This window comes from Balaenoptera ricei, chromosome 12 (genome assembly GCF_028023285.1).
Source record: "Balaenoptera ricei isolate mBalRic1 chromosome 12, mBalRic1.hap2, whole genome shotgun sequence".
Lineage (NCBI taxonomy): Eukaryota > Metazoa > Chordata > Mammalia > Artiodactyla > Balaenopteridae > Balaenoptera > Balaenoptera ricei.
Genome location: NC_082650.1, coordinates 63,971,088 through 63,982,977, shown reverse-complemented (window position 1 = coordinate 63,982,977; position 11,890 = coordinate 63,971,088). Strand labels below are relative to the sequence as shown.

Below are 11,890 nucleotides of genomic sequence, written 5' to 3'. Positions count from 1 at the left end.
ACCTGGATGTGCCAGTATATGGTCAGGCCACTCATGATGGCTGTTCTCTTGCTGTTTGTATGTCCCCTGCTCGGCCAGTCCTGCTTCACCTACACCCTACCCATGCAAACATGCTTGACCCTGCCCCTTAGGCCAGATGGCTCCACCTGCTAGTTTATTAAAAGGAAACATTTGCCCTCATTATGATCGTTAAACTGAGGGGCTGTGAGGGATGTACCTCAGCTGCTGGTTTCCCTGGTAGTTGATGAGCCAGCCTGATGTCAATTCCCCTTATAAATGGTAGCTTCCTTCCCCCCTGAGTAGCAAAGATGGCTGCCATGTCCTTTCTGCCGTCTGCTGAGCATGTGTGTAAGATCTCCTGTCTATTAAACCAGTGATGTCTCTGGTGCTGTCTTGGGGCTCTTCCTTCAGTCTTGAGGCTGGGCAACTACAAGGCTTGCAGGCCTGTGAGGTGCAGCCCAGAAGCCAGTTTTATAAGTCAAGTTCTGGACACTTGCAAATAGCCCAAGCACACCACTGTCATCCTCAGCTGATTCAGAGAAGGATGTGATTCTGCAAGCTGCAATGGAGACAAGGAAGGTTTAAAGTTGATATGCACTTATCTTCAGTGAATGTGAGCATCTCTCAGTATGTAAGAAGAAACTGCCAGCTTTCCTGGATCCATGGTGATCTTTTATCATCTGACAACTTCTCTCCAAGGAACAACAAACCAGTACTCCGGTTGCTTTCTTCCTTTGTTGTACTGCTGGATCACAGCTGCAGGGTGAGTAGCAAAGGCTTTTCTCATTGGTTTTCCAACTTTATAGAAATATGGGTGGAATCTTAATACTCTTCTCTTCTTTGGAAGGACATATATTTCCAATGGATACCTGAATTATCTTTAACACTCATAACTGAATTTCAGATTTATTATCAATGTGCACCTTAGCAGCTGATATCTGAAGTAGATACCAAAGAGGAATCTAGTGACTTTTTACTCAGATTTTCTTCTGTTAAAGAACCTAGTTGCAGTGAAAGAGACTTTCTCTCTCCTTCAGGTTTTATCCGGCTCTTAATTGCCCTCAGTTGAGGGATCACATGCCTGGAGAAAAGAACTACTAAGGGTGATGTATTTTCCCACTGTTTCAATAATTTTTCCATCATTTCATTCTGTCTTCTGCAAGTTTTCACATATCTGTGACCCTTCTTTGTTCTTATTAAGGTAATATTCGATGAGTTTAACTTTATATCTCCATGTATGTTCAATGTGTTCTCCACCTGGCTTTCTGGGGAACCGAATTGTGTGTCCACTTCCAGCATTATATCATGATTCCCACGGGCTTCTAAATCTAGGGCCCCGTCAGTTCAGCATCACACCCTGTTCCCAAAAAATTCAGAGTTGAGTGTATTTGAATTCCTGTAGCAGAACCAATTATTTGTGACTTAGCTACCTTAGCTCCTCGCAGTCAAGACAAAGGTACTGCTTTGAGGTGTCTTTTTTGTTCATTCCACTATCAGTTTGAGAAGAAAGTTCTTCTAAGTAAGCAAAGTCATCATCCCCTAAAAAGGAATTTTCTTTGCCTATAGATTCAAATGCAGCATGAGTGTCAGAGGTTCTTGCTGACCTTGCTCAGTTCCATCTAACACTAAAATGTGGATACGTTGGGGAGGATACAGTTAAAACAAAATTGGACAGATATTTCTAGTTGTTGAAACTGGGTGATGAGTATATGAAAATTCATTATGCTATTATCTCTCCCAACAAAACAAATATGGAACTTAGGGTATAGCTTTTATGATGAATCCCAGGTCCACTACCTAATAGTTGTGTGACCTTAATATTGTTTCTTCAAATTTTCCTCAGCTGAAAGTAGGAATAATATTTATTTGTACCTATTTTATAGAGTTGTAATGAGTTTTAAATGTGTTAATATTTTTAGGCACTTAGAACAATGCCTTGCTATGTATATTACTTAAATAATAAAAGATAAATATTGCTGGATTATAGTAATTATAAAGAATTTTGCCTCACAATTATGTTTAAAGGGTTAATTAATAATGCATACTATAGAATAAATACATACCTAATATTAAGCACATGGATGGTAATGCTTTGTAGAGAATCAATTAACAAGATTTATAACCATTCATGCACTTGTATTTTTACCCTAGAATGATAATGGGAGCCTTTTAGAGAGTTTGATTCTAATTCAAAATCTCCCAGTATTTTCATGACTGCCACTGTATGCACTAAGTCTAGGAATTAGTTTAAAAATTCCCTTTTACTTATATTCAAGTTGAAAAATCATTTCACTTCTCCTCCAGGTCTGAATAAATATAGATCATTTTTATGAGAAAAAAATCCCCAGAAAACAAAGAAGATATTTTCTTTTCTGAAATATACATTCAGAATTCTAGCCCCTATGCTTGGCAAATAGATAACATTCCATTAACCAAACAAATCAATCAACCAATCAATCAATATTTAAATGAATTACTTAACAGAATTCAAATGTTTCGTGATTCAAGGTAGCACTAGTAAAACTGTCTACTTCATAAAATTCACCTGTTAATTCATAATAGAGACTAGTATTCACAGCAAGAAAATCACATTATCTACTTCCTCTTCCCCCAATAAGTTAAAAGTGGTACTGATATCTACTTCTGCCAGAGAACTGCATTTCCTATTCACTGCTGAATGCCCTTGCCTCAAATATAATTCACAGAAGGATGATAATTTACCTTTCTCAATAAGAAATAAATGTTCAGTGGTTTAGAGGAGAGAAAAGTCTCACCTACTTGTTTATTTCAAATGTTTTCCCACAAATTAACCCCAGTTATATTGGCTTTCTCTGAACATGAGAATGTAAATTCCTGGAACAGAGAGTCCATTTCGCAAACTAAACAGATGTAGTAGTTTTACAACTCAAGTGGCTGTGGTACTACATTTCACATTTTCTCAATTAGGATAATAAACCCTGGAACAAGTGAATGGTTGTTAAGAGCTACTAGAGAAATTTACATAAAAAAGAAAATATAAAGTAATATCTTTTTAAAAATTTATTTATTTATTTATTTTTGGCTGTGTTGGGTCTTCTTTGCTGCGCGCGGGCTTTCTCTAGTTGTGGCGAGCGGGGGCTACTCTTCGCTGCAGTGCGTGGGCTTCTCATTGTGGTGGCTTCTCTTGTGGAGCACGGGCTCTCCGCAAGTGGGCTTCAGTAGTTGTGGTACGTGGGCTCAGTAGTTGTGGCTCACGGGCTCTAGAGCACAGGCTCAGTAGTTGTGGCGCACAGGCTTAGTTGTTCCGCGGCATGTGGGATCTTCCCAGACCAGGGCTTGAAACCGTATCCCCTGCATTGGCAGGTAGATTCTTAACCACTGCACCACCAGGGAAGTCCCAAAGTAATATCTTTTTAGAAAGAGCAAGTCTACTTAAGTTATGTAACAAACACAGTGAAACAATTCTGGGGAAGATTTTGTATGACAAATTTTATATGATTATAATATCAATTCAATTAATAATTTCAAAAATAACTAAATTTATACTACAGAATTATATAAAAACGTTTTTTAAAATTTGAGTATAGTAGACATACAAGAGTATGTTAGGGGCTTCCCTGGTGGCGCAGTGGTTGAGAATCTGCCTGCCAATGCAGCGGACGGGGGTTCGAGCCCTGGTCTGGGAAGATCCCACATGCCGCGGAGCAACTGGGACCGTGAGCCACAGCTACTGAGCCTGCGCGTCTGGAGCCTGTGCTCCGCAACAAGAGAGGCCACGACAGTGAGAGGCCCGCGCACCGCAATGAAGAGTGGCCCCCGCTCGCCACAACTAGAGAAAGCCCTCGCACAGAAACGAAGACCCAACACAGCCAAAAATAAATAAATAAATAAATAAATTTATTAAAAAAAAAAAAAAAGAGTATGTTAGTTTCAGGTGTGCAACATAGTGATTTGACATTTAAATACATCATAAAATGATCACCACAATAAGTCTAGTAACCATGTGTTACAATACAAAGTTATTACAGTATTACTGATTATTTATCTTATGCTGTATATTGCATTCTCATGAAATTTTTATTTTATAACTGGGAGTTTGTACCTCTTAATCCTTTACCTATTTTACCCATCCCTCATCCCCTCCTCTCTGGCAACTACAGGTTTGAGACTGTTTCTGTTTTGTTTGTGTTTTAGATATACATGTAAGTGAAATCATATGGTATTTGTCTTTCTCTGACTTATTTCACTAAGCTTAATACCCTCTAGGTCCATTCATGTTGTCACAAATGGCACATTTTCATTTTTCTGTGGCTGAGTAATATTCCATTGTATATACATACCACATCTTCTTTATCTATTCATCTATCCATTCATCTATCAATTTGATACCAAATTTTAAAAGTCAACATTTGATCTTATTGTCAATTAATGAATCAGTCCTTTGTTGTAAGCATCTGTACCTGTATAAACTCAGAATGAGTCAGAAGTTTCATCCTGAATTTTTATCATTTGAAATAAAATTAGGAATATTAATATAAATATTAATTACTTCTACATTTATATCTACTTTAAATTACTTAAGATCCAATTTATATTATAAAATTATTTTATAGACAATTTGCTAATGAGAGTGTGAGCTCTCTGACAACAAGTTCTGTGAGGATATAATGCTGTATATTGTTTTAGAAATATGTAGTTTAGAAATAATATGGCCTGGATTCTAATTCTGACTTCATCACTTACATGACTTTAGGAAATGACTTAATCTTTCTGAGTCTTAGCTTTCTAATTTTATGAGTGAGGATAATATCCATAAAATATAAATACACATAGAATTTAGGAAATGATTGAAAGCTACCTAATTATGAAGCACATATAATCCTGCTAAAACCTGCCAAAATAACACAAAACGAACAAAAATTACAAGCTAAAACATAATAAACTGTGAGTGAAGTAGTCATTGCTCTAGTTACATTTATATTTAGTTATGTTTATATCTTAAGAAAACAAATTCCTGGTTAAAAGAACAGGGATTATACATTTCTGTAATGCACAATGTGTTGATATGTTAACTGCCATAACTTTTCTAGGAAAAGGATATGATACATGAGGGTTAGAATTCTCACTTATGAAAAAAGATGTTAATTTCTAAATAAAATATTTTGAGAACACATTAAACACATACTAAAATGCCTTTTTTGAAATTCAAATAAAGGAAAAAGCAAGAAAAGAGAACTAGATAAATTAAAATAATAGACAACTACACAACAAATTAAGAAGTGGTATATTCAATCCAACAATATTAATTAGATTAAATGTTAATGGACAAACTACTTCAACTAAAAGGCTAAGATTGTCAGAAGGGAATAAAACTGTAAACAAGTAAAACCCCTGCCCCAACTAGTTTTCTATACAGATATACATATGGTTAGTTAGTGACACTTGGTGAAGAGTTATTTCATACTGAATTACCTGTCTACATTTGTCCAACCTTGTTTTTTTTCCTCAGGGTTGTTTTGGCTATATTAGGTTATATGACTCTGCATAAAAATTTAAAAGTCAACCTGTTGACTTATAAAACCTAGGATGTTGATATGCAATCACAGGTCAATTTGGGCAGAGTTGCAGTTTAACAATATCAAATCCTTCAATCCATTAACACCAGATCTCCGTTTATCACATTTTCTTTAATTTCTCTTTGCAGTGCTTTGTAGTTCCCTGCTCTAAGGATATGTGACTAAATATATTCTTTAGTATTTTAATTTTGATGCTACTATGGTTGGGTTTTTTTTTTTTTTTTGAGTATTCTGAATTACAAATGGCGTTTGTAATTGATCTTGTGTCCTGTGACCTTGCTAAAATTACTTGATAAAGTAACTGTCCTAATAGAGTTTTCCATCTCTTTTAGGGTTTGTACCTATAATATTAATACAATAAAATACCTATAATAAAGACAGTTTTATTTCCATTCTAATCTTTGTTGTGTTCTTCCCTTATTTTACTAGCCATTATTCCTGTTGTATATTGTAGTAAACTATGTAATAAAATAAAGATGTATTATATTATAAATAAATTGTAGTATAAATATACAATGAATATTATCTATAATATATATATTTAAATTACATTTTAAATAAAAATACAAAGAACACAAAAATGATCGACACACTTAAGCAGATACTTCTAAAAGGAAAATATGCACATGGCCAAGAAGCATATGGAAAAGTACTCAACAATAATACTCATCAGAAAAAATGCAAATTTTGCCATATTGAAGTACTACTCTATGTTACTAGAATGACTATTATTAAAAATACTAAAACCTCAAATGTATACCAAACTCTCTTACATTACTGGCAAAAGTATAAAATTAAACAACCACTTTGTAAAAATTATTTGATAGTTTTTGTAAACATATATCTATGAGCTAGGAGTTCCACTCACATGTTTATCCAAGTGAAATAAAAATGTATTCACAAATGACTTCTAAAATCATATGCATAGAAGTTTTCTTCACAGTGGCCAAAAAAAGGAAATATTCCATAATAAAAGGGTTGAATAAATAAATGTATTGTAAAATAGCCATACAATGGAATACTTTCAGCAATTAAAAGGAGTGAACAACCATTATATGCAACGAAAATTTGACTCTCACAAAAATCATGCTGTTCTTATACAGTTTTTACCCTCTGATTTGATTAGCGTGAATTTTCAGAATAGGCAAAAATTAGGTAACCAAAATTGGAAGAGTGTCTGCCTGATGAGTAGTAGATGTACTGCAAAGTGGCAAGAGGGAACTTTCTGATGTGAAGAATTTTTTACGTCTTAATATGGATATGAGTTATATGGGTACATTCATTTGTCTGAACTCATTAAACTATATACTTAAGATGTATATCTTCCTGTATATTTATTATACTTAAATAGAAAAAGATTTTTAAAAACAGAGAGGGAGAGAAACTGTGTATATATATGTAGATATATAAAATTATACCTAAGTAAATGAATAGAAATATATGTATAGACCTTGTTTTATTATATTACTTTATTATAGTTAACTACAATATTGTTCAATAATGCACTACTATTAAATTGAAGTGAAACTGTCTTATTTGACAAATCAACCAAAAATATTTTTTGTAAAAAAAAAAAAAAAGTGACATCTCAAATTACAGACATTTTAGGGTAAATTAAGATTTTTGGTAAATTTGCTTAAAATTAATACTGAATTTATGCTAATAAAACTTATCTCTAGAGATATATATAGAAGTTTTTATAGGTATATTACATATGTTGAATTTGAAAGAAAAGGAAAATGGTGTTGGTGGATGAAATAAAGAAAACAAGATAAGCAAAGTGATAATTTTTGAGGTGCTACACGTGGGTTCATTTTCAATACTTTCTCTTTTGGGTACATTTGAAATTTGCCTAATAAAAGCGTGTTTCTATGTGTTTTTTTTAGTTTTGATATCATAAGAAAATTTTCCCCACTATAAGATTTCAAATGTCTCTCATGATTTATTCTAGTTAAATACTTTTTTAAAAAATGTTACTTTTCATCAATACCTATTCATTGTAGAGCAATGAGAAACTATAGATAGACCAGAGGAAGAGGATAAGCATGCATGATCAAACTACTTAGAGATAAGGACAATGTTAATGATTTTCACTTAAATAAATACGTCTTAATTGAAGAAATGACACAAAGACAATCTCTAAATGCATCTTACCATATTAAAGGCTGTGGTACATTTGGCTATAAGGAACACTGATTAACTTTGCCTAATTACATGTGTGTTCAAGTGTGTGTGTATTTGTGTCTGTCATGGGTGTGAATGCCCAAGAGTTTATGCAGAAGAGTTAGGCAAAACTTGTTACAATTTTTATAACTTAGTTTCAGACACTATCCATTTACATTTTCATATAATTTTACCTTTTGATATAATAAAATAGCTTCATATTCAGCAGTTATGAAGTTTTTGACGAATGTTAAAATTTATGAAATGCCATTTTGGTATATTGAATTGATTGTAGGGCTATCTGATGTTAAGCTATTTTAACTGAATTGAATAATCAACCAAGAAAGTGAAAATATTAGCAAACAAAAAAGAAAGGAGTAAGAGAAATTAATACTAAAATGTATAATATTAATTAAAAAGTATAATTGTTTTAAAATAATTGTATTGGATGTTTTTATAAAGTATTGAAATAGGAAGCATTGGAAGGTAATTTTTTAAAAAGTTATAAAGCATAAATGTACTCTATTACAACAGAGAAAATGAACATGCTGGAAATAATTTAGACAAAATCAATAAATACAGTTCAGTTAACAACTCTATAGCACAGCATTTTAAAAAAAATCAAATGCCTGGATATAAAGGTGGCTTTTGTTATAGTTTAGTCTGAGTGTGTATGGAGTCACAATATGTATAGAGATTGTGGCCCATAAAATTGATTGAGATTGTCTTTGAACAAACTTTTTTTTGGTAAATATTTCATTGGTGTAGTTATAAAGAAGGTGAAAAAGATAATACAAAGTGTATTATCCCTTCAATAAATTAACCATATTACTTATACCATTAAATAAACACTATCTTTGTATATGTTTTGCCCACTTGATCTGCTAAAGATGGGAAAGAACATCAAAATGTAATAATTGCCTTTTTACTTCTGTCTACTTATATTTGCATTTCCTAACAGTTTTACACAAAGTATTTTTATGACTTTGCAAAATTTTTCATTACAATTATATTTTGATCATGAATTTCACCCTTTCATACAAGGTATAATTTAATGTTCATTATCTTGAGTTCTATTTTATGCAATATTACTATGGATTTGGAGGGCTCTTTTTATTTATATTAGTTAGACACGGCTTTGATCAACCTTTTGTTTTTAATATTTTTTGTATATTTTTCTTGAGGTATACCCTATATCTACAGCATAGGCTATATTGCATGTTTGAAAACTTAGGAAATACATTTTTAGCAAGAAATTTTAATGCATTTAATTTGTTTTTATGAGCTATATTTGTTTATAATTTGTCATCTTGTTAAAATTTTTATATTTCTTACCCTCTTAGATTTCTTGCTTTTATTTTTGGTTGTATTATTATATATTTAGTGTGCTTTTTCTAGTTGTCGAAGTAAAGATTTAACAGTATCTTTAAAGACTGAAGCCCTCCATTTAAAGCAAAGCTTAAATAAGCTCTTTCTTAGCTCTCTCCCAATTTCCTTCACTTTTCAGTAATTGTTGATATTATCTGGCCTTTAAAAGCTAGAGTTCAAATTTATACATACTTTCTCCTTTCAAAAAAACTTATATTGCATTTGCTAATAATATGGTCAGAAATTATTCTACTTTTTAAAAAAATTTAATAATGTTTATCTGTTAATCCCATAGTCCCAGTTATCCCTCCCTCTCCCTTCCCCTTTGGTAACCATAAGTTTGTTTTCTATGTCTGAGTCTGTTTCTGTTTTATAAATAAGTTCACTTGCATTATTTTTTAGATTCCACACGTAAGTGATATTATATATTTGTTTTTCTCTGTCTGACTTCACTTAGTATGATAAACTCTAACTCCATCCATGTTGCTGCAAATGGCATTATTTCATTCTTTTTATGGCTGAGTAATATAGGTAATACCACATCTTTATCCATTCATCTATTTGATGGTCACTTACGTTGCTTCCATGTTTTGGCGATTATAAATAGTGCCGCCTTGAACTTTGTGGTGCATGTATCTTTTCAAATTAGTGCTTTTGTCTTTTCTGTGTATATGCTCAGGAATGGGATCACTGGATCATAGTGTAAGTCTATTTTTAGTTTTTTAAGGTATGTCCGTACTGTTCTCCATAGTAGTTTCACCAATTTACATTCCCACCAGTAGTGTAGGAAGGTTCCCTTTTCTCCGCACCCTCTCCAGCACTTATTTGTAGATTTTTTGATGATGGCCATTCTGACCTGTGTGTGGTGATACCTCATTGTAGTTTTGGTTTGCATTTCTCTAATAATTAATGATGTGGTGCATCTTTTCATGTGCCTGTTGGTCATCTGTATGTCTTCTTTGGAGAAATGTCTATTTAGGTGTTCTGCCTATTTTTTGATTGGGTTGTTTGGTTTTTTGTTGATATTGAGTTGTATGAGCTGTTTGTATATTTTGGAGATTAAGCCCTTATTGGTCCCATCGTTTGCAAATATTTTCTCCCAGTCCTTAGGTTGTATTTTCATTTTATTTATGGTTTCCTTTGTTGTGCAAAACCTTATAAGTTTGATTAGGTCCCATTTGTTTATTTTTGCTTTTATTTATATTGCCTTGGGCGACTGCCCTAAAAAATGTTGCTAAGATTTATATCAGAGAATGTTTTGTCTATGTTCTCTTCTAGGAGTTTTATGGTTGTCATGTCTTTAAGTCTTTAAGCCATTTTGAGTTATTTGAGTTATTTTTGTGAATGGTGTGAGGGAATGTTCTAACTTCATTGAATTACGTGTGGTTATCCAGCATTCCCAACACCACTTGCTAAAGAGACCACTTTTTATATATTTAATTTGTAATCTTTAAAACAGGTCTCATTATAAAATGATACCCTTTTTTGGTTATCAATATTCAAGTTTTCTTTGTTACTTGGAAACCACCCTCAAATAATTTTTAGAAGAGTAAATACATCAAATGTTTTTTGAAATCTTACTTATCTGATGTTCTTTCTGTGACATTTGTAATGAAAATAGCTGGATATAAAAATAGTCTGTGATACACATTTGTTCATTGCAGTATATATGTTGTCATGGTAACAATTTTTATTTAAATTTGTAAAAGATGTTTTGGTCATTTCTGAGTTTTGTTTCTTTACATATATATTTGCATTCAATACGATTTTTCTTTATCTTTATAATAGAATCATAGTATGCATGGAAGTGTACATTTTTTTAGAATATCATTTGGAGTTTTTCTGGTTTATCATTCTACTTTTACTTTGTTGCATTTCTTTTACTTGCCTTGGTTTATTCTTCAGGAATATCAATTAACAATTTACTGTATATCCATTTCCTGAATTACACATATAAACTTTCCTCAAAGTTTTTTTTCTTCAACTCTCTTAAATTTATTTGCATTTTTGGATGTTTTCAAATCTGTTTCTACCTCATTGATTTAATTTTCTTTAATATCAATTTTGCTTCTTAGTTAAGGGTTTAACTATTTGATTATAGTATTGTGATTTAGTAGATGCACTCTTATGTTTTTTTTTCTTATTCACATTTCATTCTACTGCCATCTCATCTCACACTTTTTCACTTTTTGGCTGTTTTTACTGATAATATTTTCTTGGTTCTTATTTCATGAAGAATGTGTCTTTTTCATGCTCATGACAGTGCCAAACTTTTTTTCTGAAATTTGAAAAGTGAGGACCCTAAATTATGTCTTTATTTCAGATGTAGCCACTTGTGGTATTCACTTTCCCTTCTGCTATATTTTTAGTGGAAATATTTTCAGATTTTTTTTTTTACTTAATAAGGTGGTTTTGGCTTATATTTTATGGTTATGTACTTATGTCCTCTTGAAAGTATTATTTTTGACAATTAAAAATAAATCCTTTTCTGATGTGTTAAGCTACAGGTCAAGTTGATACGTTTACCATATCATGCTTTAGATATTTATTGGCTTTCTCCAGAAACTTCCTTGTACTCCTCTACTTGGTTCTCTACATAATTTTAAATAATGTGCAAACTAAAGTTCTCTAGAATGCATAATTAATAGTATGCTTTCATCTTCAACTCTTTCTCCAGTGGTGTATTTGATAAACTATTCCTCCAACAATAGAATCAGTGGTTTCCCTCAATTCATTTTTAGAACTCCTCCCTATTCCTTTCTTTATGCATAAATATATCCTGTTATTTCTCACTCTAAAAAGCC

General features: G+C 32.2%; 1 pseudogene; it reads right to left on the bottom strand.

The window, feature by feature from the left end:
• Positions 1–407: 407 nt before the first annotated feature.
• LOC132376099 (nuclear receptor coactivator 7-like) lies at positions 408–9,718 on the bottom strand (annotated as a pseudogene).
• Between the last annotated feature and the right edge of the window lie 2,172 nt (positions 9,719–11,890).